The sequence below is a fragment of the Vipera ursinii genome (assembly GCF_947247035.1).
Source record: "Vipera ursinii genome assembly, chromosome: 1".
Classification (NCBI taxonomy): Eukaryota; Metazoa; Chordata; class Lepidosauria; order Squamata; family Viperidae; genus Vipera; species Vipera ursinii.
Window position 1 is genome coordinate 227,196,054 of NC_139512.1, and position 24,865 is coordinate 227,220,918.

Sequence of the window (24,865 nt, forward strand, 5' to 3'; positions counted from 1 at the left end):
CAGCTCTCCCTGGAAGACCACATAGGAGCTGTGACCAAGGGGGCCTTCTCCCGGGTTCGACTAGTTCGCCAACTACGGCCTTATCTGGACCTGGATTCCTTACGTACAGTCACCCATGCCCTTGTGACCTCTCGCCTAGACTATTGTAACGCTCTCTACATGGGGCTGCCCTTGAGATCCACTCGGAAGCTTCAACTGGTGCAAAGTGCGGCGGCACGGACACTCTTGGGAGCCTCCCGATACTCCCATATCACACCTCTCCTCCGTGCGCTGCACTGGCTTCCGGTTGCCTTCCGTGTGAAGTTCAAGGTGCTAACAATGACATACAAAGCCCTACATGGCATGGGTCCGGACTACCTACGGGAGCACCTTCTGCCAATGTCAGCACCCCACCGTCCTGTGCGCTCCCACAGAGAGGGCCTCCTCAGGGTGCCACCGCTCAAGGAATGTCGGCTGGTGGCCCCCAGGGGGAGGGCATTCTCAGTGGGTGCGCCAGCCCTCTGGAACAGCTTACCAACCGAAATCCGGATGGCCCCTGACCTCCGTACCTTCCGTCGCGACTTAAAAACTTTCCTGTTCCAGCAGTCCGGCCTGGCATGATAGCGTTAATTGGGGTCCCAGTTTGTTTTCATTAGTGTTTCTTATTATTTTTATTGTTCAATCTGTATACATTCCTTCCTCTGTACACCGCCCCGAGTCCCTCGGGAGAAGGGCGGTTTATAAAAACTAATAATAAATAATAATAAATAAATAAACTTGAAGTGTGTCCCTGAATCCTTTTTGACCCAGAATGATCTACTAAGAGGTTCTATCACCAGAAAGAAAACACAACTACTCATGTTGGACCTTTCTTTCCACTGCCCCTTCTCTCTAGGAATGCATGTCAGTTTCAGCCTGAGTATTACTTATACCCAGATTCAAGCCAAATCTATTCAGATCAGGAATAATCTGGTAAATTTCCTTTTCAAGATAGAATTCTCCAAATGATTGTGTCAAATCTGCTGCCATTCAGACCAAAAGAAAATAATCGGTATCTGGCTGTGACCTACATTTTTCTATAAGATACTTAAATTTTTTTTAAAAAAAAAGTAAAAGAAATTAATTTTTCACAAGAGGTTGGACAGCCATTTGTCTGAAATAGTTTAGGGCAGTGATGATGAATCTTTTAGAGACCGAATGCCCAAACACCCCCTCCAGCCCTTCCCGCTTCGCCCCTGCCCCTGCTCCACCCCTGCCCTGCCCCACTCCACCCCCATTCCACCTGCCTGCAGGGCCACCCACCATCTCCACGGCCCACTGCAGCAGATTGCCCAGGTGGCCCTTCAGCGCCATGGCAACCACGCCCTCCACCCATGTCCTGCAGCATCATCTGTGCGCAACGGGGTGCAAGGGCAGAATCTTGTCCCTGCTGCCCAGTTGCCATGTCCTTGGCTGCCCTACTCCGTGCGGGCTGCGCCCGGGGGTGACTCTCCTCCGGGGGGGCTGCTGGTGAGGGGATGCTGGTGGGGATGCTGGTGGGGATGGCGCAATGGCGTGCGTGCCCACAGAGAGAGCTCGTAAGTGCCACCTCTGGCATGTGTGTCATAGGTTTGCAACCACTTGTATAGAGTCTCCTGCTTGAGCAGAGGGTTGGACTAGAAGACCTTCAAGGAACCTTCCAACTCTGTTATTCTGTTAAGGCAAAGAGGTGATGAATTTAGAGGTCAACTAATATTATTCTTGAATGCTGCTTAGAAATCATTGCTAAATAAATCTCTGATTTCATATCTGAATAATCATACAGGCTAATGTATGGTGATCTTGCAAGGTATCTTGCAATATTTACTTTTCGTCTCAATATTCCTATGCCACCCCCATCAGAAATTCAGGTAGCTCAGAACAACAAAATATAAACTGATTCTCAAATATACTATTCAGCGTCATAAAGCAAAACCCCATAAAATACCAGCTACTGTAATTGGTAGCCATCCACTATTAGTAGAGGACAATGGATAAATGATTGCTGCTTGAACAGCTGGAAATTAGGAGCTATTACCTTGGCAATCGCTTCAAATGCTACCCAGGAGAAAATGATTAAGAATAAGAATGGAGATGTGCAAAGAATAAGAACTATCTATTTCCACCAAAAGGGCTAGGCTTATAACTAGTTGATGGATAACACTCATAGGACATTCCTTGCCCTATAAAGTTTCCTTGGAAGGAAAAAGATGCATAAAATAGGCCCAATTTAACTTTTCACAACGCTTGGAAGACTTGACAATTTGGCTGGGAACTGGTGCAGGCTTTGCAATTTGGCCTTTATTGTTTTAACTTGGGCATCATCAGTACGTTAGTACTTATTTGTACTGATTACTGATAGAATAAACTCTATCGGTCTGCTTCTGTCACCACTGACCATGCACTGCCTCCCTGCAGGGGTGCGAGAGATTAACATCATTCCCATCAGGTATTACCCCTGGTACATGAACTTCTTTTAAGCAGACCCTGCGTTGAAATCAATGTCATTGCGTTCAGATGGGCTTGATCCCTTGGTTGTTCTCCTCTGCTGCTAAAAGGCTGCAGGCAACCTGTAATACTAAAGATAAGAGAAGCTAGAAATTCAGGTTTGAAAGAAAAGAAGCACCTTATTTTTCTGATTGTGTCAATTCCCATAGTTTTGCTTGTTTGGGTCACCAATCAAAAGAGCACCAAAGATAGCGAGAAACAGGCATCACTAAAATACATTGAAGCTTTCTGCCCAGAGACTCTGAAACAAATATTACTGCCAATGATCAATGGGGCAACAACCCATTGGCTTGGCATGAAGGCTGCAACTAATAAACACCTAAAACTGTCAACTCAGCAAGCAGCACAAATCAGGAAGTGACTGACTTCACAGCAGAGGGAGAAGGGGGGAAAAAAGTTTCTTGCTTGGGATACTTATCCTGAGATAATAAGTTTTAAAACTGTTTGCTGTTGTTTTTTCCTTGCTTAATAGTCTCCAGAGTGGAGTTTATGACATACTGGGTATGCAATACTTCACAAACAAAATTGGACTAGAACATATCCTATGAAAAGGAGATGGAAACGGCCAAATCCTTCCTGTTTTTAATGGTCTTGAGTGAAAGGCAACATTGGGAAGATAGAATAAGGAGGGACAGGCCAATGAGAGTAAAGTCAAAGGGTGTGTGAAATAGGGGAGAAAGGGGAGAAAGAGCCTTGGTGGAGCAGTGGGCTAATGCCTCCTTAAGTAACACCAGCTGCCTGCAATTAGTGCAGGTTTGCATCCCACCAGGCTCAAGGTTGACTCAGCCTTCCATCCTTCCGAGGTAGGTAAAATGAGGACCCAGATGGTTGGGGGCAATAAGCTGACTTTGTAATAATGCCGCTTGGGGGTGTGTGAAAGCCCTAATAAGCAGGCATATACATAGAATGAAGGCTACTGCTACGCTTGTAAGCTGCCCTGAGTCTTCAGAGAAGGGCGGGATATAAATGTAATAAAAATAAAAAAATAAATAATAAAATAAATAAAAAATAAATGGGTTAAAGTGTTTGTGTTATAATCTCAGGGATTATTGGGTGGTTTATTGTGTTTTTTATCCATCTTTATTTTTTTTATAAATAACTCAAGGCGGCAAACATATCTAATACTCCTTCCTCTTGTTATTTTGCCTAGTGCCTTAACTACTAGGCCAAACTTTCCACACTGTAGTTCTAAAAAAAAAAAGGTGGTGGTGGTGGTGATGAAGTGAGTGTGGGTAAATGTACTGAATTGAATACATTTTGTGGAAGTGAGTTTACTGTATGTAAACGGGTGAGCAGACATTGTGTTCAGTGGGTGGTAAGCTTGTTACCAGCCATAGCCTGAATCAAAGGCTCCCAATGACTACACACACACAAACACAAACACACATTGAGGCCTGGGGGTGAACTATTTCCGCCAGCACACAGCTCCTCCTTTTCCTGTACCAGCCACTTGGTGTCTTCCGCCAATCTTCTTCTGCCAATATCTGTCTCATGATAGACCTTAAGTATCGCCAGCTCCAGTGCTTACCCTTCACTCTACAACAGAGGTGAGGAACAATGGCCCCTTTATGACTGGCTCAGGAATTCTGGGAGTTGAAGTCCACAAGTCATAAAAGGGTCATCATTCCCCAACCCTGCTATCTAACATTCTGTTCAACATGTAAATAGAAAACATGACAGATCTGTGTGCATTGCAAAGTTATCATGTATTGACCCCTAATGATCTGCATGAAACAGTGCAGCAAAGAGGCAGGAGAATAACAAGGAATGCTTGGCCTGTCATCTTGGAAACTAGCTTGTCCCAGGCACCTGTGCATTCTATGCATTTCAGTGTAAACAATGGGGGAAATGACAATGGGTGGCCCCGTTGGTCATTGGCAGTAATATTTGTTTCAGAGACTCCTGGCAGAAAGCCTCAAGGTATTTTAGTGATGCCGGCTCCTATCTTCAGTGCTCTTTCGATTGACTTGACCTAAACAAGCAACACTATGGGAATTGAAACAACTAGAAAAATAAGGTGCTTCTTTTATTTCAAAATGAAAATTAAATGTACTCCCTCCAAAGGGATACTCCTGCAAGGGGTTGGACTAGAAGACCTCCAAGATCCCTTCTGTTTTTCTATTATTCCAGTGCCCCCACTTCCTCATGTGTCCCAGCAATCTACTCTGGGACCTCCAATCCTCTTCCCTATATTCTGGTGACCAATCATTCCATTGTTCAGAGCCATCTGGTACTTGGGTCCTGAAATCAAATTAACGAACTCCAGCCTTTGTTCCCACTCTTGCTAATCCTCTCTCACTTAACAAAGGACATTATTGACTTCCGAAGCAATAGCTTTTTGCTGAAAACAATCTCTGGCATACTTCATTCCTTGTCCTCACTAATACCCAGACCCCTAGCTGTCCAAATTCATGATATTATTTTTCCCCTTGATTTTCAAGATCTGACCTTTTGGTCCCTAGCCTCATGCTGTTGCTTTTGGCCCGGCAATGCGTTACAGCATTGTCTGCCAAACTGTGGGCTTTGCTGCTTCAGAGCTACTGATCACTCAGTTATTGGCTTCATTAGTACAAATTACGGGACCATCTCTTTTGCCCCTGGAGTCTGACTAAGGTAGCTGTGCAAGGAAATTAGATCAAAGTTAAAGCTTAAGTACAATGAAACGCTAATAAACTTCCTTGAGTCACACAGAGAAAAGTGCAGGTATGTGTATGTGAAATATAGTTTTTAATGAATCCCATAAATAATGAGGTAACCTCATTTCCTTGGTATTAAATCTCTACATTTACAACCAGAACAGATTTACAGGCAGTTCTGTAATTAAGGCAAATATCTTTCTCAGGTTAGGGTAAATTCCTTTTGTTTATGCTCATAAGCTACATATTGACTGTTTCATTTGTATTAACACAAAGTTGTTGTACTCTCATGAAGGTAATTGTTTATCAGGTCGATGAATACTTTGCAAATATAGCTTTGGCATATTTTATGTGGAATGTTTCTTAGCTTTTGTTTGGATGTCATGTGTAATAACCTAATTTCACAAAATATTTCAAAGTCCACCAGTCCTTTGGTGCTTCTAAAATGCTGGAGAAGGCATAACCACTTTTCAATAGCATTTCAAATATAGTTTAAAGATTTTCAGGCTTGGAACCATATTCTAAACACGTTCAGTATTGGTTATTGGGGAATAAAAACTGGTGGATATTTGAATTCTATCATATCACTTGTTCAGCAAGATGTTTGTGTAAATATCTGTACTGTATGCATGATGCAATATGTCTACTGAAGTCGATCTATGAGACTATTATATATCTGTGGTCAAATGGGAGATTGATGAGTTTCATGAAAATCTCTGATTTTCTTTATTGCCTTTGCATGTCTGTCCTCTAATCAAACAGAGCATAATATCTCTAGTAATGGAGCACCCATTATTTCTGGAGGCAAGCTGTTCCACTGGTTAATTGTCCTCACTGTCAGGCAGTTTCTCCTTAATTCCAGGTTGCTTCTCTCTTTGAACAGTTTCCAACCATTGTTTCCTTCTCCTGCCCTCTGGTGCTTTTGTGAATAACGTGATCCCCTCTTCTTTGTGGCAGCTCCTCAAATACTGGAACACTGATATCATGTCTCCCTTGTTTCTTCTTTTCTTTAGTCTAGCCAAACCCAAGTCCTGCAGCCGTTCTTCATATATTTTAGTCTCCAGGCCTTTTTTTTAAAATTCCATTTATATCCCGCCCTTCTCCGAAGACTCAGGGCGGCTTACAAGCTTAGCAGTAGCCTTCATTCTATGTATATGCCTGCTTATTAGGGCTTTCACACACCCCCAAGCGGCATTATTACAAAGTCAGCTTAATTTCCCCCAACAATCTGGGTCCTCATTTTACCTACCTCGGAAGGATGGAAGGCTGAGTCAACCTTGAGCCTGGTGGGATGCGAACCTGCACTAATTGCAGGCAGCTGGTGTTACTTAAGGAGGCATTAGCCCACTGCTCCACCAAGGCTCTTTGATCATCTTAGTTGCTCTTCTCTGAATTTTTTCCAAACTCTCAAGAACTTTTTTGTGATATGGTGACCAAAATTGGCTGCAGTATTCCAGGTGTGGTCTTACTAGGGTTTTATAAAGCGGTTCTAGTACTTCACGTGATCCTGATTCTATACCTCTGTTTATACAATCCAGGATTGTATTAGCTTTTTTGGCTGCTACTGCACATAGTCAAGTGATCATCCACTAGGACTCCAAGGTCCCTCTCACAGTTGCTGTTTTTAAGCCAGGTCTTGCCTAATCTGTACTTAAACCTTTGATTTTTCCTGCCAAAATGTAAAACTTTACTTTTCTACACATTGAAACTCATTTTGTTGGATAGAGCCCATTGTTCAAGTTTGTCAAGATCTTTTTGGATTCTGAGTTTGTCTTCTGGGGTGTTGAATACTCCTGTCAGTTTAGTATCATCTGCAAATCTGATGAATTCCCCTTCAATTCTCTCATCTAAGTCATTTATGAAGATATTGAAGAGTACTGGGCCTAAGACGGAACCCTGTGGTACCCCAATGCTTACTTCTCTCCATGTGGATGCAGTGCCATTGAGGAATACTCATTGAGTACGGTTTGTCAGCCAGCTACAGATCCATCTGGTGGTGATGTTGTCTATTCTACCTTCTTCTAGCTTACCAAGGAGTAGGTTGTGGTCTATATCATATACCTTACTGAAATCTAAGAATACTACGTCCACAGCATTTCTCTGGTCTCCTAGTTTAGTCACTTTATCAAAGAATGAAATAATGTTTGCTTCTAGTTGTTTGCAGGTCTGTTTTTTTAATATCTTTTCCACGATCTTCCCAGGTATTGATGTTGGTCTGTAGTTTCCTGGGTCCATTTTTTTTCCTTTCTTGAAGATGGGAACCACATTGGCCCTTTTCCAATCCTCAGGTATTTTCCCCATGCTCCAGGATTTTGGAAAGATATGGTGCAGTTGTTGTGAGATAACTTCTGCCAGCTCCTTCAGAACTCTGGGATGTAATCTGTCGGGGCCCGGTGATTTATATTTGTCAAGGTCAGATAAGTTTTCTCTTACCATTTTCCTGCTTATTTTAATTTTTGTTTCTAGTTTGTCTTTTGCAGTGTTTTTGTTTTTTGGGTTTTTTTTGTTTTTGCTATGTTGAGCTGTAGTTTCTTTTTGTGTGAAGACAGATGCAAAGAATGAGTTAAGCAGCTCTATTTTCTCCCAGTTGCCTATTATTTCCTTGCCATCCTCTTTCTTTAGTGGACCTACAGTTTCCTTAACTTTTTTCTTGTTAATATGTTAGAAGAAACTTTTTTTTATTATCCTTGATTTCTGTTGCATGCCTTTGTTCGTTCTGAGCCTTTGCTTTCCTGACTTCTTCTTTGCATGTTCTGGCTGTCTGCTGATAATCAGCCTTAGTTATGTGACCCTCTTTCCATTTTTTCATAATTGTCCTTTTTTGTTTCAGTTTGTCAGAGAGATCTTTGTGCAGCCATGCTGGTTTCTTCTTGAATTTCTTGTTTTTCTTTTTCAGTGATATTGTGCTTGTTTGGGCTTTTATGATCACATTTTTCAGAGTTTCCCATGCTTCTTGGGTTGTTTTCCCCTTTAGGATTTTCATCCATGGAATCTTTCCTAGGTTCTCTCTGAGTTTGTTAAAATTGGCTTTTTTGAAGTGACTTAGGGACAACTCTGTGAATGTCCTAGAGTAGTCCAGCCAAAGCTTTGACTTGAACCCTACTGAGCATCTTTGGAGGGACCTGAAAATGGCTGTCCACTGACAATTACCATTCAACCTGACTGAGCTTGAGAAGATTTGCAAGCAAGAATGGCAGAAAATCCCCCAATCCAGGTGTGCAAAGCTTGTCGCATCATACCCAAAAAGACTCAAGGCTGTAATTGCTGCCAAAGGTACTTAAACAAAGTATTGAGTGAAGGGTCTAAATAATTATGCCATTGTGCTATTTCAGTTCTTTCTTTTTAATAAATTTACAAACATTTCTACTCTTCTGTTTTCACTTTGTTATTATGGGATACGGAAAAAAATGAATTTCAACAACTATAGAATCAGACTGCAGCATAACAAAATTGACAAATGTAAAGGGGTTCTGAATACTTTCTGAATTCTATCTATCTATCTATCTATCTATCTATCTATCTATCTATCTATCATCTATCTATCTATCTATCTACCTACCTACCTACCTATCCATCTATCCATCCATCCATCCATCCACACATACTGTACACACATACACACATACACACACACCCATCCTGCTAGGAGAACACATTTGCAAGCTCCTGTATTTGTCAAATATAATTCCTAGGTGGGGCTAAGGTACATATAATAAAAAGTTCAATATCAGCCTCCAGAAAAATGGCAAAATGAGGTTGTAAGTTCATCCAGCTTCACAATCAATTGCAGATCTCTAGTGAGTAATCAGCTTGAAAAAATCTACATCTTGTACCTGAGTCTGAATCAGAGCACTGCTCTGGAATAGCCAATATTTAAATCAAATCTTTATTACAGTCAATAACAAGATGCAAGTACAATTTAATAGCAACATTAAGGTGTGGGAAGAGAAATGGAATAAAGGCTGCCAAACAACTTACAAAAACAAAAAAGGAGAAGAAAAATAAAAGGACTGGAATATCAAATAAAATTAAGGCAGTGAAAATTTCAAGAAAATGCTTAACTGTTAAGTATACAGAAAGCTGTATTGCTGTGTAATAGTCTATTGAAGCATTAAAATAATCTTATATTAAAACATCTAGATAATTAAAATGCAGTGATAAAATACAGAGGCGGACACTACAATTATAAAGTTCTACCTATACTACTTTAAGCATAATTGATTATGCTTGCTTAATACCTACTTAGTTGTTTATTAAAGTTACAATTTAGGGTTATATAAGAAGAGAAAGAGATAAAACACTCCCAGAACATTGAGCTATCAGGTTGAGACTGAAGTTAACTGTTGCCTAGTTTTAACTGCTGCAATGATAAATTTAGCTACTGTATGGGTGATGTCATGATTTGAGCCTGAAGAGAAATAGTAGGTATAGAAACTGCGGCCCTATCACCTGCAGTAAACAGGAAGATCTGACATTGTTCTGAAGATCTTGATAAAAGTTGCAATAAAGAAGGCATGTTGATTGTTTCATTTTCTCCACCACCGTAAGGGGGGGGTGTACACAGAGATACGGGATGCTGTCATATCTGCAATATAGAAGTACTGATGAGAGCACATTTTGCCTAGCTCTTAAAAATCACCCAGAGCATGGGTCTCCAAACTTGGCAACTTTAAGACTTGTGGACTTCCCCAGTGCTGGCTGGGGAATTCTGGGAGCTGAAGTCAACAAGTTGCCAAGTTTGGAGACCCCTAACCTAGAGGAAGTGAGACCATACAAGAAGCTTATTCAATTCTAATATCTAGTAGAAATCAATATTCAGTTTTTGTTGGAATCAGTAAAAATGCAGACATTCATGGGCTCCTGCTTCATATTCTGGCTGTGATGTGCTGATGTTGAAAGATTAGTATGGTGGAGCAGTGGGCTAATGCCTCCTTAAGTAACACCAGCTGCCTGCAATTAGTGCAGGTTCGCATCCCACCAGGCTCAAGGTTGACTCAGCCTTCCATCCTTCCAAGGTAGGTAAAATGAGGACCCAGATTGTTGGGGGCAATTAAGCTGACTTTGTAATAATGCTGCTTGGGGTGTGTGTGAAAGCCCTAATAAGCAGGCATATACATAGAATGAAGGCTACTGCTAAGCTTGTAAGCCGCCCTGAGTCTTCGGAGAAGGGCGGGATATAAATGGAATTAAAATAAAAAAAATAATGTAAAATATATATAATTTCTAGACAGAAAGTTCCATTATGAAACTTGATTCTAGCAAATGTTATTCTAGGTGTTTTATTTCATGTTGCTTTTTGTCTGAAAAGTGGTCACCAACAGGCCTCGCCCTCCTTGCTTTTCCTGAGAGAGGAATAAAGATAGTGAGGGCAAACAAAATTATTCCATGCAATAATTTCTGCTAATGTTTCTCAATACATTAAATAATAAATGAAAAAAATGGTAACATATCTTCTGTTGACACATACAACCAAAACCAGAAATGTAAGTTATACCTGACTTCTTGTTTAATATTTTCTATGACTTACATTGACAAATGACTAGGCAATAATATCCCAGCACAAGTTAATTTTTGGAGTTCATGAATTTGTAACTGTGCCAAGAGGGAAAGTAAAGGAGCAGGCAGAGAGGCAGAAGACAATGGGATGACCTCTGCTTGTAATCAGAAGGAGGAAACAACGGAGTTTTGAACTTCTCATCAACCGTTTTAACATAACAAAACACTCCGGGATTCTCAGACCTTTGTGGCAAGAAAAGGGCTTTCACCATACCCACTCTTCCAATGGTGATTGCATTGGTTCTCTACTTCTAATATAATGGTTTCCAAACAGCCATGTCCCCCTTTGGAAGGCATGTTCTTGAAAGGCATGTTTTTAAAGAGAGAAGAAACAAAGATCTTGAATCCGAGCACAGATTGGTTCAGCAGAAGGAAGCCTGACCTTACTCTTAGGAGCCCTGGTGATGCAGAGCTTAGAATGCAGTATGGCAGGCAAACTCTGGATGTTGATCCTGACGGGGCTCAAGACTGACTTAGTCCTCCATCCTTCCAAGGGCAGTAAAATGAAGACTCAAATAATTGGGGGCAATATGCTGACTCTGTAAATCACCCAGATAGTGCTGTAAAGCACTGTGGGGTGGTATATAAGCCTAAGTGTTGGGGCTATTTCTATTACTCTTCACATACTTTACAAAAACCTCCTTCTCTGATGATGTTACCTAGTTGAGTAATGAAATATCTGCAAGAAAACAACCAAGCTCAGAGAGCATCAAGGACACCACAGTTCAAACCTGAGCCACAAATACGGTATTCCCCTTTATCAATACCTCTTTCTCTTCCCATCCTGCAACTTTGGGCCTTCTCCCTGAAAAATTTCACACAGCTTTTTCCTGGACCCTATTGAATTAAATAGGGAAAAAAGCCCTGCTTTTGTGACATAAGACTGCTACAAAATTGGCTTGAGAGCTGAAGAAGGACAGTTTCAGCCATCAAACAGGGAACCTCAAAGAAGTTAACCAAGAATCTCAGTGCCAATTCGTACTGCAAATGGGAAAAAGGCTAGATTCTCTCTCTCTCTCTCTCTCTCTCTCTCTCTCTCTCTCTCTCTCTCTCTCTCTCTCTCTCTCTCTCCCTCCCTCCCTCCCTCCCTCCCTCCCTCCCTCCCTCCCTCTGTATTACAAGCCAATACACTGGCAACATGTTTAATCTTCTCTACCATCTCTTCTAACTGGGCTAAGGCATATGGATAGGATTTCTAATGAAATACTACATTTCTATATTGAGAATTTATAACCCCTGAAAGTCGAGGTAGCTTCTTAAAAATTGGACAATTCATTAGAAAGAATCCTTTTTCACAATAACCATTTCAAATGAATCAGTGTTCTAACTCTCTGGATATTTTAATTTTAAGAATAAATCTTTTGCCAACAATTGAATTATTTTTGCCCTCTTGCATAACTCTCTGGAAGCAACTCTCCTCCTTCACTTTTGCTTTCTATAAAGTGAGAAGTAAATTAAGATTTGAATAAAATTAGAAAGTTAAAATGTTTTAGCCAACAGCATACTTCCACTTGCACAACACAGATACTGTGGGCATTTTGATTTCCAACATCATTTTGCAGTAAGAGGAATAAAGAAGAGAAAAACCCACATTGTGTGAGCAGAGGTCTTCTTGGATTGTAATGAAAATGCAGATAATACTCAACTTACAAACTTTCATATAGTGACTGTTTGAAGTTACAACACCACTGAAAAATCAATTATAACCATTTTTAACACTTATGACCATTACAGTATCCCCATAGCCACATGATCAAAATTCAGACACTTGGCAACTGGCTCATATTTATGATGGTTAGAACATCCCAGGGTCATGTGATCACCTTTTACAACCTTCTGACAAGTAAAGTCAATGGGGAAGCCTTCACTTTGCAACCACGCTACTCACTTCACTAATGCTGTGATTCACCTAACAACTGTGGCAAGAAAGGTGGTAAAATGGAGCACAACTGTTTTGCTTAGGAACAGAAACTTTGGGCTCAGTTGTGATCGTTAAGTACCAGTAAGTCATTCTTCTTGTATATGAGGCCCAGGGTGAACAATTGCCCTAACCTGCTGTCGAAAGAAAAATCTTCATCAGGATCCAGTCCAAGCTGGGAATAAACAAAATGGAGACTGCTTTAGAAAGACGGTTGGAGTTTATTGAAGGGCAGAGCCAGACAGAAATGTGGCCCTGGGAAAGCTGACCACATATTGCTGGGGGTGGTGGGTTTTTATACCTTCTGGTACTCTTCAGGTTGTTTCCTGTTCCTGTTTCAGGCTTTGTATTTCCTGTGTCATGTATTTTGACCTAAATCTGAGTGTGCCCTTTTGGTATTGGTGGGTTAATCCTATTATGTCCCCAAAGGTCATGTCTTTAAAGTTTGGGCGGGTTATTATAGGCTTCCTGGCCCCAACCTTCCTGAATGGATTATTGAATTTTCATTTCTAAAAGCTGGCCTCTGCCTAGGGGATGGGAGTGATTTCTGGGGGCTGGTTTCTGTCTTTTTAAAGTCCTTCTCCATTATTTCTTTGGGGAAATATATTCTGCCTTTTTAATATTCCCCAAAATATTTCTTTCTCTGGATTCTTCCCACACCACATAAATCCCAAAGAAACATCTAAGGTCCCCGTGGAACTACAGAGGCCAATTGGCAGCTCAGTGCTTTGCTTGTTAATTTAGGAATGGGTTCAGTGAAATTTCTCAGAGGGCCATCAATTCTGAAAAGCAGCTCCCCTATGTAGCCCCAGTGAGTTTGTCTTGGACATAAACAAACACAGAAGCCTTTCCTCAGGCCCTAACAAGTTGCAAACTATCATTTTTTCTTCCATGCCCTTTTCACTGCAAGTGGCATATAGACTTTTCTTTCCTTGTTTTGGAAGAGCCTAAGACCCAGCAAGGCTCCATGGATAAAAGCAGCAGGAAGGTCATTTTTACTATTTCTTCTCTCTCCCCCTTTCTCCCTCCCTTTAGCCTATTCTAAGACATTTCAGGCATCTATCTCATCAATGAGGGCCTTCCAGCAGGGCCTGATTTAGGCATAAACTAAACAAGCTACAGCTTAAAGCCTCACAGTCCATAGGGCTTCTTAAAATTTCAGACTATCCATTTTCTAATTTTGCAGACAAGCCCAATATTCATAAAAAGGGGTCCTGGTTACTTATTTATCAGCAGTTTGGACATATAAATTAATATATCTTAAAAGTATTTTAAAAATTATATGTAAGTGTAATGTATTGGGATTTTACTTGAACTGTTTCACGTGTCTGTTTGAATGCTGCTTAAGGTTGCTCAATTGGTATGTCTGTGTAACGGTCACTGACTAGCCAGACTTGCTGTCTCCTAGAAGATCATTGGATGAGTTTGGGCAGGAATGGGTTCCTTTAAACCTATTGGCCGCCGTCTAGTGGCCAACCGTATAAGTAGCTGCGCAAAAGACTCTGTTTCAGTTCTGTTCCTGTTTGCCTCAATAAAGCAATGTTCCTGTTTGCAACCTCTCGTCTTGCTTATTGCCAGCCAAGAACTCACTACACAACAGTAAGTATTGTTTCCTGGCTATGCTATGGGTGGGTTAAGGCACCAGGCTAGAAATGAGGAAACTGGGAATTCTCATTCCGCTTTAAGCATGAAAGCCAGCTGGGTGACTTTGAGCCAGTCAGTCTCTCTCAGCCGCTCCCACCTCACAAGATTGTTGTTGTGAGGAAAAGAGGAGGAGGAAGGAGCATTAGGTATTTTCGCTGCATTGTTATGTATAACAGTAACAAAGGCAGAACACAAATAAATAAATAAATCTGTGAGAGAAATCAAGTCAGGCAAATTATAAATATGTAATATCTATAAATAAGTAAATGTATTCATCTGAACATCATTTGTATTTTTGATTTTAAATACCTTGCTATTAAATAATTAAAAGGTATATACTGTATATGCTTTCAACTTCTTCTGAAGGCCCAGGGTCATATTTGTTAGGCATCTTAGTTTGTCACAAAGGGCCTCCAAGTTTATGTAGCTTAGAGTAGTAATGGCAAACCTTTTGGTCTTGATGTGTCAAAAATTCAGAAAATGCCTAACTTGACTCTGCTGTTGTGTCAAATATTCATACATACATACATACATACATATCTGTAAATTCTTTCAAAATGCCTATTTGAGGCAGCTCCAGGTTGTATGAGGCCTAGAAACTTCAGAGAATGCTCCTGCATAGCCTTGCAGCCTCTGGGGGGGGGGAAACAGGCAAGCATGTATTTGCATGATTTTGGGAGGTCCCAGAGGCCATGTGAGAGCAGGGACCTCATGAAGGATTTCCAGAGGGTCCCAAAAATGGCATAGTGTGTCATTTCATTTCATAGGTTTGCCATCACCAACTTAGAGCCTCACCAAGTCTAATGCATTTCCAGGAAGTGTTGGTGAGGGCAAGATAATTCATTAGTGGATTAATTGTAATCCAGCCCTCTATATTTCACTGCTGAAAAGAAGATTATTTTGTAGACACACTTTCACAGAGTCTTCTCTTTTAACAATTCACAGACACAAAAATGCTTGGGACATGCAGCCATCTTGCCAAGGCTCCCAGTACACTCATGGTTTGCTGGGTTCATGGCCAGCCCCCGTGGAATCTCCTTGCAAGAATACATTGAGTAGCTACAGGTAGTCCTCACTTTACAATCATTCATTTACTGAGCATTTAAAGTAACATCAGCACTGAAAAAAATGACTTATGACCATTTTTCACACTTAACATTGTAGCATCCTCATGGTCATGTGAACAAAATACACTTGGCAAGTGGCATATATTTATGACGGTCACAGTGTCCTAGTTTCATGTGATCACCTTTTGCAACCTTCTGACAAGCCAAGTCAATGGGGAAGCAAGAGTCACTTAATAACCATGTTACTAACTTAACAACTGCAGTGATTCCCCTAACAACTGTGGCAAGAAAGGTTGTCAAATGGGAAAAAGTTCAGTAAACGACTGTCTTGCGTAGCAATGGACATTTTGGGCTCAGTTGTGATTGTATGCCGAGGGCCACCTGTACTCTCTTTGTATCTGTGTTGTATGGCAAAAACAACAACATTAATTAAACTGATCTTCTCAAAAGGAAGAGGACTAACACAGTCTAAGTAAGGCTGGAACTCTTCCTTTTCACCCACCTGCCAGCTATCTTTTGCTTTTAGTATCACTGATAACAACACAATCATGATATTTGAATAATGTCATCATTTCAAGGAATAGGTATCCAATTTATTTATTTATTTATTTGATTTGATTTGATTTGTATACCGCCCTTCTCCCGAAGGACTCAGGGCGGTGAACAGGGACATAAATACCAAAATACCCAAAATACAGAAATTAAAAAAAAACAAATTACACCCTAGTGCCCAAATGCAGCAAATAAATTACATTAAAACAATAATTAAAACAAAACCCATCAGACCAGGCCAGCTTGTTCAAATAAATAGGTTTTTAGGTCGCGTCGGAAGAAGCGAAGGTCGGGAACCATCAATTGCACTTGACTCCCTGAGACATAGGGAACTAGTGCCCTAATCAGGCTGGTGGAATGTGTTTTTACCTCTTTCCTCCACCTGCCCTCCATGAAATGGACAAATATATCAAAAGTGACACTATTTAAAATCTCTTCATCACTGACTGTACAATGGACATTTTAACAACACGTGTGATACAGATTCGTCTTCCATATCAGAACATACATGTTTTCATAAAAGGGGTTGATGTATTGGCCACTGTTACCCCTAAAGCACAGCATATCAATTTGAGTCAGGGAGAGGTCTCCTTTGTGGGACATGTAATATTATATTACTATATATATAGTCTAGACCAGGGGTGTCAAACTCAATTTCATTGAGGGCCGCATCAGCATTGTGGTTGCCCTCAGGGGGCCGGGTGGGTGTGGCCTGGGTGGGTGTGGCCTGCTGGGTGGGCGTGGCTAGAGTGCGTATGGCCTACTGGGTGGGCGTGGCCAGCTCTACATCGTTCACATCAAGGGTGCCTATGGGGGCCTGGGCAGAAGTGGGACAGATCTGAGGGTCTCTGGCAGAAGGAGGGTCTCTGGGCCAGGGTCAAGGCAGTGGGGGCCGTTCCCTCACTGTTTCCAGGATGGCTTCGCGGGCCACATGAAACCACTTCGCGGGCCGGATCCGGCCCCCGGGCCTTGTGTTTGACATGTCTGGTCTAGACTCTAGGAAGAGGGGGAAATTGCACTGTAATGGAGATGGAAAATCAGTCTCAAATTCTCTGCCTAAACTTGGTCAATTTTATCAAGTGGAGAATGGATATTGTGAGAACAGAAAAGCCACAATATACCAAATTGTGATTGATTTGTTTCCTTGAAAAAGAAACAGATCTATCTCAGAAGGTAAGGTGAAATCAGGGAATTTCCAAGAAAATTTGTTTCGATCAGAATCTAAGATAAAATCTTAGGTGACACCTCCCCCTCCAAAATAGCTGTATGAAGGCATTAAGAGTCAAGTAAGAGATGTGCCTCATAGTTATCAAGAATTTTGATTGGATGAAACTTGAAGCATTCTTGTAGATGCATAACTGAGCACCACATAGCAGGCAACCCAGAACATTAGTTTTAAATAATTTAATAACTACTGGGACATAATTATTACAACATCAACTTGAGAATTTAATAGCCGCAAGGGATCTCTGAATTCTTACTTTGAGCTTATTAGCCTGGTTGGTCCTGTCGGTAGAAGATGGAGAATTGAAACACCTATATACTTAAGGGTGTTAACCTGCTCAATAAGTCTTTCATTGATCTTCTGACTAATTGGACACTTAAAGTGCTTTCCTGAGAATTTCCTTTATGTAACAATAATTTCTTAGACAAGGAATGTACTTTGAGGCATCTATGTACCTACATGTACCCACATGTGTTATGGATAGAATGGCCCAATCTTTAGCCTATGATGCTGATGATGAGGTTATCTATAGTTCAGTCATGTCCAACTCTTGGCTATTCTGTGGGATCATTAGCATATAGGAGAATAGAAAGGGGGCAATGGGTGAGAATGGACAATAGAATTCTGGCTTAGCAAAAGCCTTAATGATGTAAGTATGTACCAATTAAACTGTAACCAGGGGCAATGCATCTTTGCTTAATACTTTTTAAACCTGAGGATAGATAGAGTTAAACTGTGATTGCAATTATCCTTAACATTTAATAGGATCATACTGCAACAGTATTATAAGCTGAAGAGGATAATGATGGATCGATGCAGTGGCTCCTTTCTTTAAGGGTCTGTTATGTGGAGTTGAATCAAATGTCCCACTTTAATGTTACAGCTCCAACACCCTGCAGGTCTCCCGCAGGTCCTGTTCTCCACAATGGTGGGGTTTCCTGTCAGTAAATGTTGCCTATTGCTGAGCTGGAGAAACAATTCAACCCCAAACCATTGAAGAGGGAAGACCTTCTTTTCTAAGAAATACAATGTGGTTGCATCAGGAAAAAAAAATCTGCCATCACAGCCAGCTGCCAGTAATCAATCGCCTCCTGTCTTATGAAAAAATAGAGAAAGAATTATTTAATACATTTTGCCTGGCTAACGTGATCAATATTTTTTTGTAATATTCCCACATATACTGTTTTGCACAATCGTGATTATCTCATCTCAAAAGCCATTGTAGCAAATATACATTTCAGGCATTTATTCAAAACCTTTTAATATCCAACTGTGACATTTTATTCTAAGCTTCCCATGGCGGCAAATTTTACACCAGAAGAATAACTATTTATATAAAACATTGTAGTGGCTTCTATCAAATATTTATTTGGGAGCTTTTCAAAATTTCGTGGGACTCTTTATGGGATGCAGAGTTCTTCTCATCATTAAGATCCAACGACAATGCATTTTGCAAGGAAACCTAGATACCTGTATCAATCCCATCTTCAGTGATCCCTCTGCACTATTGCTACCACCCAGCACACCTTTTTTGCGCATGGCACAGACACCCTGCAAATGTAGGCACACCCCACAACACAGAGATGCTGTGGAAAAATGCAAATTAAGCCTTGCCCCACATGACTTCTCAGAGGAGATGCTACAGATTTTGCATTCTGAGCACCAAGGTTTGCATGCCAGATATAACTTGGATGCAAGTGGGGGTGTTGGCACTGTGACTTCTTAAGTTTACAAATCTTAATAAAAACCAGCAAAGGACCATTTTATTTTGCTAGGCATTCAGAAGAAAAAGAATCAAAATGTTAATGCAGTTTATTGTTTTGCTACATTGTTCAAAACAATATTTCTGTAGTATTTATCCATTTGGGAGGAGGGAGGAGGGGGGAGGACTTGAGCTCAAAGGGCAATATATAAAGAAAGAGATTAAAATAAAAAAACAGAACTGAATAGCCAGAATGGATCACTCGGTTTCCTTGGCTAGATTAGGAGCTCAGCTGCAGTAGATTGAGGCTGTTAAATGGATTTTACACAAGATGTTATTGTGCAGTATGTTGTATCACTTTTTTATATGGGTGGGTTCTGTCATCAATGTGGATATTTTCACTCTTTTAGAAAATCAGTGAAAGAGGGAATGAGTCAGTTTTCAAATAAAGACAGCTAAGCCATACTAATAAGATACAAAATGCTGAGAAAAGCAACAAGGAGCAAACAGGAATTTTATAATAATGAAAGCAGATGCTTGGTAGAAGATTAACCACATACAGCTCACTTAATTTATCTTCAAATAATATTCAATGAACTTGAATTTGAACAATGATATTATTAATGAACTATATTCAAAGAATATTTTTTTATATAGAAGGAGGAAACCTATACCATATAAATGTAAAAGACGCACAAGTAAAATTAGCAAATAAATAATCTGCATTATATCTTACCACTCAAGTTTTAAAAGCATGTTTGGAAATATATAAAAGGTAATATGAAATGCACTTTTAAATATGGCAATTCCTACTGGAAAGGCAGTACATAATAGTATAAAATCATGCTTAGAAAAAGTAGAATGCACTAACATGCACATCAGAGATATTAATAAACATTAATTTGCGTTATAATTTAGGAAAAAAAACAGATTGAACCATGTTAGGCAGATCTAATTTCAAATATGTAAAAGATTTCTGACAAAAATTTAAAGACAGTTTTTGCTAAAGCTCACTATTTGGTGGGAGATTATTAAATTAAGAATGCAACTTGTGAAATAATTTGCAATTTATGGATGATTATTTAAAATAAGTTATTAACAGTTTATTATTAAATATTAAATATATATGGTTATACTGCTCAGTGCTGTTAGGATTATGATGTTTATTTTGCTTGGTTTGAGTCTTTATACTGTCATAAACATTATTCCTTATTTCCAGTAATAACACTGAAAGCAAAAATATACAAAAAATGCCATATATATATATATATATATATATATATATATATATATATATATATATATATATATATATATATATATATGTTTGTGTGTGTGTGTGTGTGTGTGTGTGTGTGTAATTTTTTTTGGATTGCTAACAAAGAATTAAAGGGAGACTGATATGGCCATTTCAAACTCATTTGTTCTCATCAGTCAGCCATACCCTTCTGAGATTCAAACCTGGGCCGATTGCACATTAGTAAGTTGTTTAACCTCTAGGCCACAGGCTCTTTCTCGCTTTGTTAGCTGAGAGGCAAGGGAGATATGTGTTAAGTATTTGTTAAGTATTTTAGAATACCTTGCAAGGCCCAAATACGGGCCAAATCTTATTGCCTGTATCAGCCTAACCTAAGGCCATCAACAAGCTGTAGTCACAACTGTGACAACTTATTATTTGTGTAAATTTTTTTTTGATTGCTAACAAAGAATTAAAAGGAGACTGATATGGCCATTTCAAACTCATTTGTTCTCATCAGTCAGCCATACCCTTCTGAGATTCGAACCTGGGCCGATTGCACATTAGGCAGTTGTTTAACTTAACAAATACTTAACACATATCTCCCTTGCCTCTCAGCTAACAAAGCGAGAAAGAGCCTGTGGCCTAGAGGTTAAACAATTGCCTACTGTGCAATCAGCCCAGGTTTGAATCTCAGAAGGGTTTAGCTGACTGTGAGGCACCCAGACTTGATCAACTTATTTTAAGATTTGAAAGGATCCTTTCTCATGGGAAAATTTCCTTGTTTATACTCTGAAATTGATAAGACAAATTTGAAGGTTGGACAGTAGGAAGAATCAGAAGGCGACATTAAAAGAAATGTTTAACGAATGGTGCAGGAAGTCTTTGAGCTATATAGTAGCATCAGAAGAGTATTATTGAAGAGGGTCAAGTCCAGTTTAAAAATTACAGCTTACAAGAAAGAGATGAAAGCAAAGGATTTATAAATGAAATTGGATGATGATTTTGAAATCTGAAAAGATATACAAATAATAAATCAGATGAGTGATGTGAAGAAGGGACCCCTCTAGGGGAAGTAAATAGACATTGTAGTTTAGAGTCTGTTCAGGGAGGAAACAACAGAGATCAAACCCCTAGGTCTATATCTGCTGTTCACAATGGAAGGCAGACAGCCTGGAAGGATTCCTGTAATATAGGTGATCAGCAATAAAGTGTCTACTTGGGACTATCCAGGCATGCTTCTGGTTGCTTGTGCCTGACATATTGGATTTACAAAAGGGATTTGTTGGAATTACCACACTGGAATTACAAAAGGGAGATAACAAAGATGACAGGAATTTTGAGACATGAGACGAAAAGAGTATAGAAAGCTGATGTTACAGCTTTGAGGAATTTAAAGATTGTTGGGACAAAGAAAAAATTAATCAAAATCATTTTATTTCATAAAAGTTAAAATAATGGGTTGCTATTTCTGGAGATGTTTAATTTTTTTCAGTTGGGACTGGATAATTATGGTGATTTCTGATAATGTTTGTTGTTTATACTAGAACAGAATATTGATTATTTGAAAAGAGGAAACAGATCAGTCCTGTTTAAATAGAAAGGAAGGATTCAAATTGGGTTTAATAGATGCACTTTGTAATATTTGTTATTTCTGTTGAAACTTATTGATCTTCTGCTGATTAACATGAAGAGATGAGGCTTTAGACATAAGCTAGAGATAGAGAATGGGGTAGGTATGAAACAAAGAAATGTTTGGTTGTATTTTAAGAGATCATGGTAAGTTGTCAATGTTGATTATATTTGCTGGGGATGAATGAGGATTTAGGTTTTTTTCTTTTCTTTTTTCTTTTTTAAGGCTTAACAACTGTATTTCCATACTATATACAGTAGTTGCATTAGTTTTATCTGTATAATATAATCTTCAGTAAAATTATTTGAAAAAGTAACATCTCTGTAGGAATTTGACCTTAAGAAAAGCAAGTCACTTCTGAAGATATTTGAAGACTCTTCCAACTGCTACAAATAAGATTCAGAAGACTCCAAACTGGGGAGCAACTGAAGGAGCAGTTCCTGTGAGAATAAAAGCCAAGAAAAGTCCATGAGGAAAGATACAGAAACTGAAGCTTCTGTAAATAAATGTTTCTTTAGGTCAGCAAGTAATTAACATTCCAAAGGCCGGCAAGCTGAGAGAGAAGCAGCCACTGTAAATTCTGTCACAATTAAAGAAATATTATGATAGTCCTTTGGTCCATAGAGCTTTCAATCTTTCACAGAGCTTTCTTCAGCCAATGACCTTCCATTTGGATCACTCCCCAAATTCTCAGTCAGCATTACACTACTTTAGTGAACCCCTCTGAAGGGCCAAATCCTCAGTTCACATACAATCCCATTGATTACAAATGGATTTGCTCTTAGATATGCATAGATTAGGATTACAGTCCAAACCCAGGACTCTGGTTCAGGTAGATCAGATTTTCTAGGAAATAGATCTTGTCAACTCTGCTTCTCTTCCAGAGATCAGAATCCTTTACATAATTCAGATTATTTTAAGCTTCAGGTGGACTGTAACATAACATGAAACTTTAAAAGGGCTGCTGAGCAGGAAACATATGTGCATTCCTGCAGGTTGTGGATAGCAACAGATACAGGTTTAGATGCTTCTACGGTCAATGTTCATTATGAATGTACTTAGTTATTACTTCTAGAAATGGTATATTGATACAAAGCTTCTTTGGGAGAAGAACCTAATCTCAACATCCAAGAATAAAAAGTACCTGATGATATTAAAGAAACAGACTAGAAAGCAGGAGACCGTGAGTTCAGGTGCCATCTTAGGCAGGAAAGCCTACTTTGGGTAACTTTAGGCCTATCACTCTCTCTCTCAGCTCAATCTACCTCACAGGGATGTTGTTATGGGTAAAATAGGAGGAGTAACTTGTGTTGGATATGTTTGCCCCCATAGGCTTTTTGTAAAAATAATAAAGGCAGGATACAAACAAACAAACTTAAATAAATGAATGAATGAATGAATAAGGTTTTTGATTGCTCAATGCCTAGATGGAAGCATTGTTGTAGCAGAACTTGCAATGGGAAGTAAGTGTAAGAGATAAAAACAAATAACTTGAGTTTGTATGTAATTATCTGCTAAAGGATCTCATTAACCTCTATGCAAGACAGTGAAGATGGGTCTTACTCTGTGTATGATACATCCAGTTAGTTTTGATCTACCTAGTATGGCATTTGTAACTGTAAATTTTAAAGGAACAGTATAGAATTGAACTGATTTTCTGGACCGCATTATACATAAGACACATACAGTATGTTAATCTTTTGAAACCAAGATGTCTTTTTTATATGGTAACAACTGGGCCTTTGTTTTGAATGCATTGGTATAATTATAATATTCCTTCTTTTTAAGGTAATTTTTGGTAATTCAGAAAGATGGAATTGCCATTTGTCCATCCCCAAATTGGGCTGATCTTTCATTCAGGTCCAGTTAAGTGAATACACAGCAGCAGAAAACAAACTAAAAAGAACAGCAACTTAAAATTCAAGTTGTTGCACTCTGAGTTGCCTTTATCCTTCAGACATGGCTAAACAAGTTCAAATGAGTTATTTTAATTCATTGGTATACATGCAAATTAAAGCTGCCAATTGAGAGGCATGAATGCACCATTTATGGAAAACCTCTGGGAGGCATAAAATAAATAAAAATCACTTTGGGGTCATTTTTGAGGTCTGCTGTGTTCAGAAACATTTGACTGCCATGAATATTCAAATAATATAGAGTACGTTTTCAGTCAGAATCTGTAGCTATAGTTCAGTATTTGGTTATACCTTTCCAAATGTGGAATATCCAAGATAAATGGGCCCAATTAGGCATTTTAAAACAACGCAAGTATTAACATTAGAACTAGGATGCTTAAGCTATTAATTTTAGGCAATTCAGCATTACAGTACATGAACATTTGATCTTATGTCAATAACTGGACTTTGTTGAAGCAGCCAAACCATGGATGATGGCTATCAATGACAATGGATTCCAATCAGCATTACATTGATCATAAGCCATGGCTTGTTCTCAGTTAAAATAAACAGTAAACCAACTATCTGATCAATTGGCAAGAATATTTAATTATCTTCTAATGGATGTATGTTAATAAAGATTCTCAGTCACCAAGGTAAAGTTGTCAGAAAGTTGAGTCATGGCAACTGGACATCTTTTCTTTTTTGGGGTTTAAAACATTTCACTGCTTATCTAAGTAGTTTCTTCAGTCCGAAAGAACTTCCAGATATCTAATGGATGATTCTCACATATTTGTCAGATCAGCTTAATGCAGTTCAATTGGAGGATTTTAATCATAAAAAGAAGTACAGAGTGGGGAAGAATTAAGTTCTGCTCTCTGAGTAGTACCCAGTCCCTTTTTAATGTGAAATTCATTGGCACAATTCCATAAAACATGGAAGAACTATTCACAGATTTTCACAAAAGTGCAATGTAGAATCCTTAAGAATCATCAAACATCTACAAACATGTCCATGCTAGATAACAGAAAAGATGTAGCTGCCCAAATGCTGGTTTGTAAGCAATGTACATCACATATTCCACCATATCCATGTATCATAATGCCATGTAGAATGAATAAAAAGACCAATATATTGTAAGATTTTGGAGAGCAGGCCATGAATAAAAAAACACAGATTGCATATATTGGATAAGCAATTGAACATAAGTATTAATCCTTGTATGATATTCTTCTAAAGTAAGATAATGTAGAAATATTAATCTCAATTTAAAAACAGCTTTTGGAAGGTATCAT